Source organism: Anopheles nili, chromosome 2, assembly GCF_943737925.1.
Source record: "Anopheles nili chromosome 2, idAnoNiliSN_F5_01, whole genome shotgun sequence".
Lineage (NCBI taxonomy): Eukaryota > Metazoa > Arthropoda > Insecta > Diptera > Culicidae > Anopheles > Anopheles nili.
The window spans coordinates 29,339,145-29,353,493 of record NC_071291.1 but is presented as its reverse complement, the minus strand read 5'-3'; positions in this window follow the sequence as shown (position 1 = coordinate 29,353,493).

Here is a 14,349-nt window from a genome sequence, read left to right as displayed (position 1 = left end):
TCCCTACGAGCTACGTGCCACACTCTTCTGGTCGCATGTATGTACCCTCTTTTTTGTTTCTTCGTAAATTCACACTTCAGTACGGGTGAAACTGAAAAGCCCCAACGTGAAGGCTTTCCCTGGCACGACCAAGACACGTCCTTTTTTCCCACCCGGTTCCCCCTGTGAAGGGAGGCCACTGCTAACACTGCACCGTGATCACGTACGGCCGAAAAACACCGACATGGGTTTTTTTTGGGCTCTAGAGTCGACCCACGGCACGTCGACTGGCATGAAAAATCACACGCACACCCGGCACACCCATACACTGCGACACAACTCCCCGGTAGGTGCGTCCCCAAAGCGCACGCTATGCGAAAGGGTGGAAAATCCAAAACACTTGACACATCGCAAGCAGTACTACCAAACAAGATGGACCCACGTTTCGGAGGGGTTTTTTTTATTTATTTTGCACAGGCCAAAACACCTCACGAGCTCGAATTCCTTACCCCGAGACGGTACGACGCGCGACTGCGAGTGCGGTACTGCCGGTCGAAGGATCGAAGGATCCCACCACCCAACTCTGGTGGTGCTAGGCCGGGTGAAACTGTACGCCGGGCCAAGAAAGGCCCAGCTGCGTCTTGCGAGCGTGAGCGAGAGCGCGAATAGAACACGAGACGGCTGCAGAGGTGGGAGTAGTTGAGGCTGACATCTGTGGCAGTGTCTTGTCGGGGTTGGGTTTTGTGTGCACAATGGCGCTGGCGAGGATATTAAATTTAGATTTAGCTTTTGCGAACATAAGCCACACACTTTTTGGCTCGTTTGTTCTGTCGCCGAAAAATGATGTCACAAAGGATACATTTAGGTGTTTTAAAATCCTCAATATTCCGTTGACAGAGGCAGATGAAAATTATAATAAAAATTAGGATGGAAAACACACATGAACATAAGCTAAATATTTAAAAATTGTTCGATGTGAAATCTGAGGCACTTCATTTGGATAGAACGATCTTTTTTAGAATTTCCCTTCGCCAAACATCAGGACCAATGAAGGTACCATAGTGAGCGATCCAGAGAAGATGCAGCACGGCAAGGGGCAAGGGTAACAACACGGGTTGAGCAAGCGATCGCTGTCGCTGTTCCGAGACCTTTCCAATCACCCAAGATGCCACACACAGCGAACGGCGGGTCCCATATTCAGAACGCTTCAGCTGCTCCTTGCGACGGCGATCACGCATGGCCTGGCTGAGGTCCATCTTCTGTTCGCTTTCTCTCTCTCTCTCTCATGCTAGCGCTTCATTTATCGCTTTCTCGTTCGCTTGTCCCTTGACAGAAGGGGCTAAAAGCAGTTACGTTACGCTCGTTGGTCACGCTGTGCGTTGGTGTGTGAGCCTGGGCCCCTTCAGGGAGGTATCGATCGAAGGATATCGGGAATGTAAAATGGACAGTGTGGTAGATCATGATAAATCACTGGCAGAGTTATGCGCACTTCGGTTCAGCAACATTTGATCCTTGAGACACCTCATTGTGACATTGGATCGGTTCAGCTCATAATTGAAGCAATTTCGTTTAACCATTCCTGCAGCACATTTGGACGAATATTTTATCGAAGGCCTAAGGGCAGTCGATCTCACCCACTGTGCGGAGACTATGCGACTACCGGCAGATGCAAAGCGATTAAATCCCAGATCAGGGATCGAGTTAGCTCGACCGTGTCGTCTCGTGATGCGGGAGGTCCGCGTTGATGACAGTTTGTTATGCGTTCGTTTTGGAAACACCTTCCTTCGATAGGGCGTGCTAGATGTGTGTGCGTACAGGGCTTACCGAGGGCTGTACCTTGAGGGCATCATAAGATGGAATAATGAAATCTTGTGCGTCTGAGAGCCAGCATCGTTGGTGCTGGAATGTGTGCAACTACCAGAAGGTTTCCACTCACCGTTCGAACCTCACACTCGAGGACACGGCACAGCTGTAAACCCATTAGCGAAATGGCTCGACCGATCCGGTGCTTGCTGATTTTGTTGAGGTCAACAGAGCCCTAGCCCGAGGGGAGAAGCAACGGAACGATCGAACAAGCAAACCGCAAAATTATCCCTACGAACCCCGGGAGGGCTCTGAGGCCGGCAGGGCATCACTTTCCCATTTGCCAGCGTGTCCCGCAGCCCAGACTGGTGCTCAGGAAACGAAAACGGTAGTAAAAGCTTACATTCGTCAGGATACCTGGAATAAGGTTCTGGTCCCAGGGATAACGTAAAATCGGAACGACGGGGCAGAGGCGATTTTTACGATCACATAAACCAAACGATGCGTTTGCTTCGAAGCCAGAACGAGCCCTGGGTAGGGGCCTTCTGGGAAGATGCTTCCACGCTGGAGGTGGAGCGTTTTTAAAAACATCATTCCAGGCGAGGAACGGGATTAATGAAAAAAGGGTTATTTTGTGCTGTTCGGCGGTGACTTCTTCGAATTATTACCACTGGAAACTGATCGTAAAATCGTGCGTCAAACGTTCCACAATTTAAAACCAACAATTGAGATTAAGATCAAGATTGGAATCATAGAGTAAGCTGTGCCGCTTGATAGTTATAATTTTACGACCGAGCGTTGTTCCTTTGAACTGGTTCCTACGGTTATGGGTGATCACGCGTTTTAGCGCCATCTGTTGGCGGGTAGCATCGTCGGGCATGATCATGTGAACTCAAACTGCTTTGCGGCTCTCAGAGGTTCCAATGATCATTTTTTCTTACCTGTAATTGAAAAGAAAAAAAACTTCAATTAGAATAATATTCTTTATTGCAAAATAGTTTAGGTTGGGAAGTAACTAATGAGTTTGTTTATTCGCAGTGCTTCGACTTTTTTGCGGCTAATTATATAAATGCAATTATACGAAACGTGGATCAAAGCAAAATGATTCATATATCGGTGTAGACTGGTTTATCTACTCTAGTAATCTGTTTAATGCTTCAAAATAACCACACAATAATTGATTTAAAAAAAAACTATCTACACTTTCTTCCAATTTGCTCCCCTCATTGGTATGCGAAAGCAACCATCTGCTGGTGTGATGATAAATTTCTGCCTATAGAGAAAAAAAGAGCGATCGAGCGAAAGGCTAAGCCGTGAAAATGGAGAGCTAATGGAGCGGGCGGAAGAAGATATCGAACGGAAACCGATCCGATTGGGGCGATCCACCGCTTGGCGCCGATAGTTGCAACGAAAGCGAAAAGAGGAAACCGCTCGCCTTTCTTTAACACAGCTTGAACCAAGACCACAGGCCAAGCTGGTGGCCAGTGAAAGCCTTTCCGCCAAGCTGGCGCACAACGGCGCTGATAAATCGCTGGTAAATAGTGATAGCCGGATAGTGATAGGCGGAAGAAAGTGGTGTGACTCTCGCTCTTGAAAGCTGCCCGAGAGCGTGCGTAATGGTGATCTTATCGCTACATTATTCACGATTAGCCGTGAACAGACGGTGTAAGAAAAAGAAAGGCATCATAATTGGTCCGAAACGAAACATCGAGAATCCATCGACGTTTTTATATCGTGCGTAATTTCGACCAAGTAGAGCGACGTGAAAGAGGGTCACGGGAGATGCTTAGCAGAACATTAAAAAGAAACCCCATCGCATCTGCTACTGGCGAAATAAACAAATCCTCCTCACACACACACACACACACACACACACGCGCGGGTGCTTTTATTAGTTCCTCCGCCACGACCTATTTTCCACTGCTCGAGCGCGTTTATGATCGAATCGTAATCTTCTTGTGAGCGTGATCGTGTGCGCGTCTTCCGCGACCTTCGGAAAATTCGGCCAAACCCCAATTCTCGCCCGTCGCCGGTTGCTCCCCACCCCCACCAATGGAATGACCCCGGACACCCCCAACACCCGTGTGCATCATTCGCTTCCCCCCTATCGCTTAGGAGGGTGGTTTAAAGCGCCTTCAAACAAACCCTGATCGCTCCCTAAGCCACGCAAAGCACACACATACCCGAAATGCAAAATCCGGGATCTGGGGTGGTGGCGAAAAAATGGCTTACATCCCCCCCCCCCTTCCCCCTGGGAGGGAGTCGCCTTCGCAGCAGTGTGATAATAAAGAAAACATCAAAAAAGGAGGCGAAACAAGTGGCGCACATTTATTTGCTTTTCTTACGCGCGCTCGAGGCCACGGCACGATCTCGCGGGTCGCTTTCAGGGGGCAAGCGGACTGATAGGCCAACGGGGGTGTGGAATGGGAAGTGATGCGTTTTTTTCACCATTTTTTAAATCTTCGCTTCATTCGAGCAGCGCGATGGCGGTGCTCTCGTTTATGTAGGTGATCTAGTTTCGTTAATAGAAGTGATAAAACAAACCCATCTTTTGGCCGGATCGTGCCTCTGGCGGGTGCTACTGTTTGGTTTATTTGTCTCTCTTTCTCTCTCTCTCTCTCTACCGGTGCGTATATGGGACAGTCTCTCCGGACGACGGAAAACTGCCACCGGTCGCGCTGGCAGGCAGGCTGAATTAAAGCAAACGCACCCGTCCCGCGGGAAAGTAAATGGAAGAGTTGCGTTTTAAGGTCACCCCCGACCATCGGTGGCAACGCGGTCCGAACCTCTAATGAACGATAATGAAGGAATGATGTCGCGCGCGCGCTAAGTAAAGTTTCCTTGCCGACGCCGTTTATGGGCCGGTTGCAAAATTACATCGGTGGGCGAGATGCGTGAGGGCGCGGTTGAAGATTGATCTGGCGGGTGAAACCGAGTTTATTTGGCTCACTCGTTCGGTTCGTCTGCCAAGCTGGAGTTAGATCATTGTTTCAGCAAATTTGGCGATGTGCCGGAATAGTTGCATCATATTTGTTTGAAATGGGTTTTTGGCCTCTTACGGGAAATGGACTGCATAACAGCGTGTTGACGAGCAGGCAGAAATGCTTAAAGGTGACATCCTTGGGGTTTGATATATCGTCAAGAGATATTCAAATGGGTTTTTTGAAGCACCATGCCTCGGATTTAGAGAATTATCGCTTCACACCTTTTTTAAATCTGCAAGGCAGTAAAACGTATCAGGCATTTTGATTACAACATACGTTAGTTAGCACAATACTCACTGTTTTGAAAGGATTTTTCAACAAATAATAAACGACTTATTATATTTTTAACATCAAAGAATCGAACTATAATTGCAAATTAAGCACATTGTTCAAAATAAATCCCATCCCGATTAAAAACCCTCCAGCATTCCTTGCACACGAATCATCTAATCCCTTTGCGATCCTGCCTAATTGATTTCGTTTTTCCGATTGTCGCCTTCAATTGTTCAATCCTTCCACGGTTTTCTCGCCCCCGACTCGACACGAAAAAAAAATGGTGTAACTTTCAAATCGTGACCCAAACGCTATGCCACCGATTAGTCATCCATCCCAAGCCTCCAGGATTGCTCTGGTTTGTCTTCCCGGCGATCGCGAATCGTTCGACAGCGACTTTCTTCTTCGCCCGATCGCTCTCACCTTTTGCTCTCCGACGACCAGGGGGCCGCCGATTTCGCCGTTCCGTTTCACTTACTCGAGAGGCTGCGTTCTGGTTTACTTTTCCGCAATCAACCTGCAATCTGCCAGCTTCGGTTCGCCGTTTGGTGGACAGGCGGCTAATCGGTTCGGATCGGAACATCGTCAAAGAACTCCTCGCTCGTCTAGCGGGAGTCTGAGACCTCGAAACGGGTGACAACGACAACCCTTAGCAGCGCGTTCGGGGGGTGGATTTTCACTTACAACCGTTTCGTTTAAATTAACGGACAGTTGGATCGTTTCCTTTCGATTTGGCGTGATCTCGATTCCATCCCTTAAAGGCCGCCGAGCATCGCAATGTAAATGCCACTTCCTTGAGCCCTCAAGGGTTACCGCGTCGTGGCGAGAAAATCGCTAATGAAAATCCACGCCACCAACGGCGAAAGGGTCTCCTCTTCTTCCCGGTCGATCGCTTTAACCCACATGGCGCGTACCCGTTCTCTACGTTTGCTCGCGCTTTCCCCCCAGCTGTCTCGTGGTGTATTTTTACTTCTTTTTCTGCTTCTCTTTCGTCATCCATCCCGGTGCGCGTCTTTTCCTTTTTCGCGACTTATCCATCGACGGGGTGAAACCAACGATGCTGCGATGAACGAGATTCCCACGCCGTCATGAAGCTGCGATAGCGTGGCTTGGAGAGGGCGCGTTGGATGTCGCGATTGGTTGGTTGACACACTTACGGGTGGAGAGGTTGAGTTTATGTGTTTGTTAGCCACCCCAAAGCGTGTGCTTTCCAAGGCCTGGATTTCTCGCCCCAACGCATCGCACGAGCGGCATCAATTTTCGCGTTCTCCCGTCCGAATTTTGAAAACCACAAAACCGTTCGAGATCGCGATTGTCGTTGATGCGCAACAAAGAGCCACGTGGTTGGTGTGCATCTGTGTGTGCCTGCACATTGCTCGTTCCCCCCAAAAAACAAAAAACCCCGTCCGATATGGGGTTTGGGTATGCGGTTGCGTTAGCCCGATCGGGTCACGCTCTTTGCGGCTTGAAGGCGGAAGTGACGACCTCTCAGTGCGGTATCTCGATTGGCCACTAGCCATCGAGGCGTTGTCTAGGGACGAAAGGCACACTACACGATCAACACACACACACACACACACACACACACACACACACACACGCATAAACAAGGGATGCATCAGCGCAATACGGCGAGCAAATATTTGGCGCCGATCGCGGGCACGGATCGTCAAAGCGCGAGCGCGTGGATGCGGAATTTTCACACCGGGAGGTTGCCGTGACATCGAAATTTAAGATTTTGGGTTGTTCGGTTTGTTCGGGTGAAACGAGGTTTAGCACTTCTTTTTCGTAAGACCGTCTCACCTGATTTCGTGATCGCAGCAGGATTGGTTGCACCGTAAAGTGGGTTATGGATTTCCCATTTCAATGGAAAATTTGTTTAGCGACCCATGAGGAGCAAAATGTACCGTTTTTTGATTGAGTTTTGTTTTAATACGAAAAATATAAAAGGGGAAAATTGATGCACGAAAATGGAGCTTAGAAATAGAGTATGTAATATCGATCGACCTATGAGGCCAAGTATAAAGGAAGTAATAATAAACGCCCTGTACTCTGCAGTGATCTCATCGGTACATCGCGCAAAGCACACGGAAGACGTCCGTCTATAGACCTTTCAAGCCCTTAGCTGACTCACGCCCTTTGAACTAGGTAATGGTTTTCCGGCAACCAGCAGCTAGAACATGCGAAAAGTCGGTCCCACCAAAGGGGCCACTTGATTGGAGCTGAATGAAAAATGCAATGCACTAAACGGCAACTGATTCATGAGGCGCTGAAACACATCAAGAGTCCCCACCCCTTTTCACACTTTGGTTGCGGTTGAGCTATTTTTGCCGCTCGACTCAAGATGCAGCGGTTTTATCGAACACGTTGAAAATGTCGCGGCAAAACGCCAACCAAACGAGCGCGTGAAAGAGCGATCAAACACCGTTCTAGAAGGAGACGTGTGGTCGGTTTAATCCGTTCACGGTTGTCCTTGCACTTTGGTTGCAATATTCGTTTTATGATTGCAATTTCTCGGTTACACTTTTAAGCTGCACAAAAAAAAAAGCTGCAATTTGTAACGTTGATTACATTGTCGCAACCGTGAAACGATCAATCAATGCACCGATGATGTAATGCGCTACCAGGAAGCGGTCGTTTTCACTAAGCGGGATGGAAATTTGTGCAAACTCTCGGCTCCCGAGCACAAGCTACCCGTCGCAATGGGGCACAAGTGAAAAACGGCAGCGATGCGATGGGGACGAGAGAGTGAAAGCCGGGCGATAGGATTACGGCGTGATTTGGAAACCACCCCGGGCGAAAGGGGGTGGTTCGTCGAACTGGCGGTAAAGCGAGTGTGGGGCGCTACTTTTTTGCCTTCGTTTTTAGAAAGTTTTTCCACGGCCCATTATGAAAAGCTCACCCTTTCTCGCCTCCCACTTAGCGCTTTTTCTGCATTGGACATTGACATGCAAGAGACGAAAGCCCTACGCCAATCTCTAACCAATTGCGGTTAGACTCGGGGGTTTTTTTTCTTGCACCCCGGTGATTGTCCTGCACCATTTTCGACGTGCAACCGTGGCCTTCCATCCGGTGCATACGGGCACTGGGCTGATTGGCTGATTTATTATGTTGCACCGCAAAATTGAGCAACAGGGCCGATGGCGCTCGGTGGTGGTGGTGCTGGTATGTTGCGCACACAGCATAGCAGCATAGTAGCTAAGGGTGCGCCAAGGGGGTTGTACTTTCAATCCCTTTTACCGCCCCCGAGCTAGCCGGCATCCGTGCGCCCGGGTTTCCATGATTTCACCGCGCATTTAATCGTCGCCCACACAACTTTCAATTACCAGGTCAGATGGGCTTTGAAGAGGGTTTGGGGTGGGCTTTCCGGAGCGGTACTTTCGATTTAACGCTGCCGGATTTTTTTTTGTCTTGTAGCCCTTTTGGTGTGGCCCGAGTGAGTGTGTGGAAAGTGGTTTGGTTTTATTGTTTGCAGCCAATGGCATTTGCAAATATGATTTTCTCTCGTCAATAAGAGAGCTCAAATGTAAAACTATTAGATTTGTAATGAAAAATAAGTTGCTTTGGGCTTCTTTTGATTTTAAAGTGATTTAAATGGCCGGTACATTTAAAAGAATGAATATTCAATATACAAATAGAATACGAAACCATGACTACTTAATGATTTTTCTTTACGCATTCTGATGTAGAACAATTCGTTAAAAAATTAATAAAAGACAACAAAATGTACAAAAAAAAACCACGATTTATATGCCGCATATTCCAAAGTGCGAGTGATTTTCCAGCCCGTTCCATCACCTCCCACTGGCTGCTGTGGGGAGGACTAATAGAAATTGCGCCTAACACGGCACGCTAGAGAGAAAGGTTCCTCCTTTCACGAAAGTGCACCACCCTTCAGCCCAATGAGAGCAGCTCTCTAGCCTCACCGTGCTTTCGATGGAAAGATTTGCATCCGTACAGATAACGACCACTCGATCCCTTCAGCGCTCTCGCCCTACACGCGCGATTCAGCTCCAGCTCGTTGCGAGATTTTTGATGCACGCTTTCCGCCACTGGAACACTTAGAAAGAAACCGCCCCACGACTTTCTACAGGCGAACAATTTCCCGCACCGGCAGCGGAAAAGCGCTCCACAATAAAAACCCAGCCACCCCAAACTGGGCGGTGGAGTTCGCGATTGCAACATCGCTGCAAAACCTGCCGACCTGCGCACAATTTCCCCCCGGGAGTTGGGCTGATTTTGAAGGCGGGAAAAATAAAATCGTGACCCGCGAATTGTTGCGATCCGGCTGCAACAAAAAGAGGCAACGCCAACAAAAGAGCGCATTGTTCTCGACCCATCTCCAGCGCTAGCATTTCCGCCCCATTCGCGATGGGGTGATGCCAGGCGACCCGCTCGAACCTGGTGAATGTTGGAAACGATTTGAAGAGGCACCGAGGATGGATGGCCTGGGAAGCAAAAGGGGTCAACAGCGCAAACATGAGACATGAACGTTCTAGCCAGATGTATCCAGCCCCAGCAGGGAGGCTGATGTTTGCGCTTTGTGAAAGGCGAATAGAGCAGAAGTTCAAGCAGAGAAGAGCCAAACTATTTTGTGGTTTTCCGCGCCATTGTTGGGAGGTTGTGAGCCAACGGAGGAGGTGCTTTCAACAGTTCAATATTGCGGTAAAAAGATGCAGTGAGATTAAACTCTCAATAACATATTTCGGACAGTGCACACAGCTCATTGGCTTTTTTTCTTTTGAATATTTATCACGCCAAATGTATGTCTCTCGTCCGACCGGTCAAGGTTCGATGGTGGTGCAAGAGCTTGCACGAAACGGTCGAAAATGCTGCGACCCTCGAACGCACAGGGGCTGTTGCGCATTCAACCCACGCCCCTGTATCTTATCGCTTAGTCGAATGCCCTGAAAACCACTGCTGCTGCTGCTACTGCTGCTTTACAAAATAAAACAAAAAATATTCCAAACCGACCAACCGCCGTTTCGCCGAGTGTTGTTAGTCAACCTTTTTTTTCCATCTGGGGGAGGTTTTTGTTTGAGATTTTGTCACGCACTTTTTGTCCTTTTTCGGCAAGCCCCACTATCGGGCTTTATCGGCAGTGCGCAAGCAGTACGTGGAAATGTACATGACCACCAATGTTTCGACAGGGTAACGTCCGTACACGAGGTGATCACGATGGAAACCGTACCCAGCGGCAACCTTGGGCGGCCTCGTCGGTACACGTTCGCACCAGGGCACGTAATTTGATAAACGTTATCGAAATACACCGGTGCTAGTCCCGTCGGTAACGCGCGTATGTGTGTCCGGGAGTTCGAACGGAAGCGTTTGTGGGGTGCCACTTGTCGCGGGGAGCCAGGGGCAAGCATTTTTTCCCCTTGGGCGGAGGAAGCAGGGAAAATAAAGAACGATGTGTAAATAATTGGCAACCTGTTCGGTGGAATTGCCAGCGAGTGTGAGATGTGAGATATCGTGGCTGAAAGGAAGCATTGGAAAAACAATAATGGTGATATTGAGCTCGGGAAGTAGCTGCGAAAGGGAGAAAACGTTGGACAACGGGGGTTGGAATTGACTGGAATGAGGAGAGAACTTGATCTGAGAGGGAGTGTGGGTAAGTAGGTTTCATGTTGCCAATTTAGTGGATTGCAATTCGATATAGTTTGTTTGGTTTTGGTATTGGGGAAATTAGATTAGTTTTGGAAATAGATTGACAATCGCTGAAGGGCTTTTTCTTACTTTCGGTGTTGGTCTTAAATAAGCCTACTTGATCTACTTGAAGATGGGTCTTAAACAAAGTTATACAAGTTATTTCTAAGCCTGTGGAAGTTTAGCTTTGCAAAGTAATACAATTTTGACTCCCTTTCATAGTCTACAGCTGGATAATTTCGTCGAATGTCTATCTTGAGTAACAGTTTGTAACAAATTGGAGCTAATTTTGGTACTCGTCATAGAGCTCCGGGTACATATGGAAGACATTCGACACTTCCCAAGCATTGTGCGCAAGTACGGAAATGCGGGAAAATAACGAGAGAAAATCAAAATTACAGCTCGACCCAACGCAACACCCAAGGCCGGCTCGAAACGTACGCTCCAAAAGCAAACTCACCACCCCTAGGGTTATAAACACGTGCCCGTCAGCCAACGGAAATAAAATGGTAATTAGCGCCACTTTGTTGTTGCCCACCCGCACCGTTCGCCCTTTCAGTCGATGCAACACCAATGCAGCACCATCGAGTGCATCTGCCCGCACAGCGAGTTGGCGTGGGATTTTGCGCGGGAGCGAATTATAAATTATCGCCACGCGGTGCAACCGGCACGTTGCACCTCGTGGTTCGAATATTTGCGCGCGCGCGCGTGTTGCTACTGCTGCTGTGTAGCGCGCATCGAGCCGGAGACGTTCGCACATCTTCCGGTTCAGTGGCGGTCGTTTTGAGGTCGCGGTGTTGAGCGTAATGTAAAAATACACGCTTAAAAAAGCAACCGGAGTGACCCTTGGTTTAAACCCTTGAACATGGCGGAAAAGTCAACCGCAAGAAGCGCAAGAACCAAGGCAAGGATGTCCGTGTGTGTGTGTGTCCGTTTGCCACTCGCCACGAGTGAATGCTACGCGTGATGGTGGCCTTCCAGCGATATGCTTCGCTGGGGAGGTTTTGTACCGGATTTTTTGGCTCCAACCGCTCGATGACCGTGTCGAAGCAACACCTTCATTCTAGTAGCTCGTGCGCGTGGCAAGGTCGGCCTCCGGTGTGGAGGGTTTGCAAGGGTTTCCTCATTTTCCGCAAGAAGGCACTATATTTCCAGCCAAAATGGCGGATGGACATGCAGGATCAGGATGCGCTTAACATTCACGATCATTGTCTCATCGATAAGCGGATTTAAATTCTTGTGCTGAAGATAAAAATAACACCGAAACAAATGCAGCATCGATCACGCTCGAGCTCCAGCAACCACTCCATCAGAGCCGGTCTAATCTGCTGCCAAAACAGCGCTTCACCGACATCAGTGATTCTGGGCGCGTTCTCCATCGCGGGTGCGTGCAAAGTTGCGCAAAAATGACAAAAAAACCCTCCCACCAGTGGAACACCTTGAAAGGGGATTACATCGATCGTTACCGCGAACGCCAGCCATCGTCCTTTTCCTTCTCAACAATCACGGAGGGAACAAACCACAAGGTCAAACGAGGTGCGCTCGTTCATTTCTTGGCGCGAGTGGAGTTTTGTGCGCTACCACACCACGCGGTTTCGAAGGTTAAACAACTTTGGAGCTGACTTTGAGGCGTCCGTTCTCGGGGTGTTTTATTCGTTTGGCAATCGTGCCTGCACCGGCGCCGAAATTCGCCAACGAGATACAGTTAGACACCGAGGTCGTGGGCGTGTAAATCCACCGTTAAGGGTGCTGGGTGGGGGTTGTCACATAAAAACTTATGTTAATCCACCCTTCCTTAGCGTCTGGCAGTTGTATATTAGACGTGACGGGGTATTTTTTTTTGCTACCGTCTCGCACTTTGCACCTGCGTTTGTAAGTTTAACGTCCGTTTCCTTTTGGGTGAGAGCTTGTGTGTTGAGAAGGCATGAGAATGGTTAGGGGTGGCCTCCGTCATCGTTCAGGGGCCAGACAGAGGTCAGACGTTCGTTAGCAATTTTTGGGCGGAAAGGCATTGATACGGTGTTGCATGTTTTCGGTGGTAGTAAAAGCACGGTTTGATGGCACAATAGAATAGGAAATTACTGCTGTAATGCCACGAGCGCGGATAGAGAGTATGTAAGGTGTTCAAATCGTGATATACACCTACATAACAGCAAACTGATGTCTAGAGAAGAGAGAGCTCCTGGAGAGTATGACTTCCGGGATTTCGACGACAAGAGGATTTTGAGAGCACTCAATGTCGTCAACTCTTGACTTCTTCCGGCACAGGTTTACGCAATCACAGGCCCACGCTCAAGTTCGTTTCCCTCAAAGTACTCGTCGATGCCTTAGGGCACAATCGATATGGTCTGGCAGAAGCTCCATAGTGAGATCGATTGCCGAAGGTCACCCAGATCAACACCCATGCTTGTTCAGAATTCCGAACGACGAAGGACGTCAACCATCTCAAGCAGGTACACCAGCAATCGAAGGAATACACTTGCAAGATGACTTGTTGGCGCGTAAAATACAGCCAATGCACTCTGCCCACAGGTAAGGTCACTTCACATCCCACTTCCACGTGATGCATCTCACACTAATTGCACGACACACAATTCCCGGGAAAGCCGATGGCAGTAGTCAAATAGGGACAACTGCGCGAAAAAGCTGCCCTCCGCTGGGTCGCATCCGTCATCGCCCGTCTTTTGTGGCCACGTGCAGCAGCAACATCGCGCAAACAAAACCCACCCAAGCGCGTCGTCGGCCTCGAGAATGTGCCCCTGGCAAATTACCTGCGATCTCACCCTGCCTCTGGCTCGGCTCGTCCGTTTCCCGGGTTGAGCGTATAAATATTTGAACTTGAATTCATTTGCAAGGTTAGCACACACATTGCCGCAAACGCGCCGCCGGCACTGGCCAAAGGCCGCCACGTGGTGGGATGGGGGCCACGATGGGAGCCAACCTCCATTTCCGTTGCATTGGGTCAGGTCATAGGGCTGCGCTTGGGTGGCTGTTTAGGGCTCCGTATGTGCTCATGAGCGTGTACTGCTGCCGGCGGTCTGTACGTTCCTGTGATTTGCAATCGGCGCAAGGTTTTTACATCACGTGGGGACGAGATTTTTGTGCGGAATTTTGGGAGTCCAACCCTTCGAAAAGGGTGGAAAATGTCCCTCAACACGCTGGGTGAGGGTTCCATTGTAGGCAATAATAAAAGTAAAACAACTACCAGCATCCTTTCATTCATCCGTACCTACGAAATAGCATATTTTACATCCAAATTGGCAATGCGCCGGGGGGAGTTTTTGATTTGTAAAAAGGAGAAAAATATAATAAATCCCGTTTGAAACATCCATTCGATCGCAACACACCCCATGGTCAGTGTGGAGCCATTTTTTGCCACCGTGAAGGGTGCCAATAGACGCTCATTTCGTGCTTAACGATGCCCTGCACAGGTTCAATTTCGTACGCCTCCGAAAGGTAAGTGGAAACAACCGAACCGGAAGGAGAACGAGGATTCTGCTATTTTTTTTTGCGAAACAACAGAAAACGTCGACCCCCGAAGCAGTGGAAAATCAATACCGGAATGCAATTTAGCAGCCAGCTGTCGGTGCACGTTTTTCGAGAAGATTTTCAAAAGCGCAAAAGAAACAAAACTTCCGCTCCTTTCGTGAACGGGAACGTGCGA